Below are 3,462 nucleotides of genomic sequence, written 5' to 3' on the forward strand. Positions count from 1 at the left end.
AAAAAAAAAAAAAAAAAATTGCATCATTTGTTACCGTCTCTAATCTTTTAACTCTCTCTCTTCCTTCCACATTCTCTATTTCTGTATCTAATCTAAATTTTTAAAAGAGCAATGTTTCATGTACAATGAATTTGACAAAACTGTTGACAATATTATGGAACAGTTTAAAAAAATCAATCTTATCAACTACCATTTTTTTGCCACACTCGTATTGTCAACAATGTTGTTCAAAATTATTGTACAAATAGATTAATTGATGTAAAAAAAAACCTCACATTCTCTTGATGGCCTCCTCCACTCCACCACGGCATTGTACTGTCACCACCACAAAACCTTATCAGAACCATAATTTCCACCATCTCCAGAACAGTTAACGTATTAGTACATTAATTTTGTACAACATTGTTAACAATGATGGTGTGGCGAAAAAGTGTTGATTGAAAAGATGAGTTGTTTCTTAAACTGTCCAATGAAAATATGTCATGTGACATGTCGTCAATAATATTGTCAAATTCATTGTATATAAAACATTGCTCTCTCCGGAATTGGTTTATGACATTTTACCATATTGCTAGAATGAGTTGTCAAATTATGATTGGATGGTTTAAAAATATATATTGAGCCCAACTAACAATGAAATTGTATCGAGTGTTAATCCGGTACATTTGTAATAAAATTAATCTGGTAACGTAGCGTACTCCTCCAGAACCACTACCAGCACCACAACTCTCACCACCAAAGCTGGACTTCCCAGGTCTCCCCCTGAATAACAATAACCCTTCTCATTCCCGAAATGCCGCCCTCAACCCTCCTTCGTGCCCAGGATCTACCGCCGACCGAGTCTCTGCCTTCCCTTCCCTATCCGCGCTGACTTCTCTGGCCGCTGCTCTACCCGATTTGTTTCCAAGATGCATTTTGGCCGCCCCAAGTCAACAGCCTCCTGTCGACATACATCTGCTGCGGAGGAGGTCTTTCAACAGGCGCTGCAGCGGCGATTATAACTGTATAGATGATATATTATTGAGCTTTGAGCCGAAACTTCGTGGGTCTGATGACTACACGTTATTGCTCCGGGAGCTAGGGAATAGGGGAAAATGGTCTTTTGCCATGCGGTGCTTTGAATTCTCAATTAACCGTCAAAAGAGGCGCAATGAGCAAGGTAAATTAGTTAGTTCAATGATTAGTACTCTTGGTAGATTAGGCAAAGTTGATTTAGCTCGGGACGTTTTTTGAAAATTCGGTGAATGAGGGGTATGGGAACACTGTATACGCTTATTCTGCGTTAATTAGTGCTTATGCAAAGAGTGGGTACTGTGATGAGGCCATTGGGGCCTTTGAGACCATGAAAGACACGGGCTTGAAGTCCAATTTGGTGACTTTCAATGCACTGATTAATGTATGTGGAAAAGGAGGTGCTGATTTCAAGAGGGCTTCAATGATTTTTGATGAAATGTTTAGCAACGGGGTGCAACCAGATAGGATTACTTACAATTTGCTTCTCAAACACTGTATACGCTTATTCTGCGTTAATTAGTGCTTATGCAAAGAGTGGGTACTGTGATGAGGCCATTGGGGCCTTTGAGACCATGAAAGACACGGGCTTGAAGTCCAATTTGGTGACTTTCAATGCACTGATTAATGTATGTGGAAAAGGAGGTGCTGATTTCAAGAGGGCTTCAATGATTTTTGATGAAATGTTTAGCAACGGGGTGCAACCAGATAGGATTACTTACAATTTGCTTCTCACGGTTAGTAGTGGTGCAGGCCTATGGGAGACTGCTAGGAGTTTACTTAGCGAAATGGTGTGTAAGGGGATTGATCAAGATATTTATATATATAATACGCTTTTGGATGCTGCTTGCAGTGGTGGGCCCATTGATGTGGCTTTCGAGATAATGTCTGATATGCTCACCAAGAATATTTTGCCTAACGAGGTAACTACTGTAATTCATGGATGTGCCAAAGCAGGGAGACTGGAAAGGGCCCTCAGTTTGTTCAATGAGATGAAGTTTGCAGCTGTTAAGTTGGATAGAGTGTCTTATAATACCTTACCTGCTATTTATGCTAGCCTTGGCAGGAACAAGGAGGCTCTAAATATTAGCAAGGAGATGGAGAGTATGGGGATTGAGAAGGATGTTGTCACTTTCAATGCTTTACTGGATGGGTTTGGTAAAGAGGGGATGTAAGCTGGGGTTAAGGAACTGTTTGCAGAGATGAAAGCTGAAAACCGCTTGCCTAACTTATTGATTTACTCAACAATAATCAGTGTTTATTCTAAACGGGGTTTATATCAAGATGCTATGGAGGTCTACAGAGAGTTCTAGCAACGTGGCATGAAGGCTGATGTTGTTTTCTACTGCAAACTTATTGACGCATTATGTAAGATGGGGGAATCTTCTGCAATGCTTCTTGATGAGATGATGAAGGAAGGGATTCAACCTAATGTTGTAACTTATAATTCAACATTAAATGCCTTTGGTCTGTAGTCTGTTTGTAGCTGTTGAATATCTAGAGTCTTGGATGGGATCTTCGCCACTACCTTTTCTTGAGGATGTTTCTCGTGATAAAGGTGAAGATGAAAGGGATGATAAAATCATAAAATTTTTTGAACAGTTGGCTCATGGAAAATCATGTAGTGAAAAGTGGGATATGAGGGGCAAGCAGGACTTTCTTTGTGTCTTGGGAGTTTTCCAGAAGATGCACGAGAAGGAAATAAAGCCAATGTTGTCACCTTTTCGGCAATTCTGAATGCCTGCAGGTATGAAGCACAAGTGTTTCACAACTCTACTATCTCGTAACTTGGTGCACTTATTATGGCTATTTATTTTCTCTGTTGCATTAAGTTCTTCAACCGGATATGTTTATTTCCTTCAAGTTAACACATAATAAAATGGAACTTCTTCATAGGCTGGTAAAATGAAGTTCTTTCAGTTATAAGAACAAGCAATAACATGTATAATGGGTCAACTTTTGGGCATCAATCAGTTGCATGTTTGTATAATCTCGCTTACTATGGTTAATGTCAGTATCGTGGCTTTCTCTGTGGTTGCAGCCATTGTAGTTCATTTGAAGAGGCTTCACTATTATTAGAGGAACTATGTCTCTTTGATAATCATGTGTATGGGGTAGCGCATGGACTTCTCATGGGTGGTCATAATGAGAATGTGTGGTTGCAAGCTCGATCCCTTTTTGATGCGGTGAAACAAATGGACACTTTGATTGCTTCTGCATTTTATAATGCTCTGACAGACATGCTGTGGCATTTTGGCTAGGTAATTTATTATTTAACTTAAAGGTTATCCATCTCAACTGGAGTAGTAGCTTTTCAAGTGAAATAAATGAAATTTGTTGGAAAGCATTGTGCCAGTTCTTTATTTTAGCTAAATGATTTGTGTGGGATCTATGCTGGTGCATCTTTAGTCCGTGGTTTCTGTTTAATTCAATTCTTCTTTTTTTCTTAAA

At 39.3% G+C, this 3,462-nt stretch overlaps 1 pseudogene; it reads left to right on the forward strand.

The window, feature by feature from the left end:
* Window positions 1-776: 776 nt before the first annotated feature.
* LOC111412453 lies at window positions 777-3,428 on the forward strand (annotated as a pseudogene).
* Window positions 3,429-3,462: the final 34 nt, after the last annotated feature.

Source organism: Olea europaea, chromosome 16 (genome assembly GCF_002742605.1).
Source record: "Olea europaea var. sylvestris chromosome 16, O_europaea_v1, whole genome shotgun sequence".
NCBI lineage: Eukaryota > Viridiplantae > Streptophyta > Magnoliopsida > Lamiales > Oleaceae > Olea > Olea europaea.